We start from the raw sequence: 241 nt of genomic DNA on the forward strand, positions 1-241 counted from the left end.
TATGTATGTGTATATTTTAATTGATGCACTCTGCCAACCCAGGACGTGGTTTGCACAAACAACGCTAGTAATAGTCTTACGTAAACAGTTAGACTTACACTGTTAGAGGCATGCACGAATTTCTGGTAATTCTACGTCAGTCTGTCTCTTTCTTTCCCTCTCTCAGCTTCTCCCTATTTCTCTCTCTCTCTCTCTCTCTCTCTCTCTCTCTCTCTCTCTCTTTCTCTATCTCTATCTCTCT

The sequence above is a fragment of the Octopus bimaculoides genome, chromosome 4, assembly GCF_001194135.2.
Source record: "Octopus bimaculoides isolate UCB-OBI-ISO-001 chromosome 4, ASM119413v2, whole genome shotgun sequence".
NCBI classification, from domain to species: Eukaryota; Metazoa; Mollusca; class Cephalopoda; order Octopoda; family Octopodidae; genus Octopus; species Octopus bimaculoides.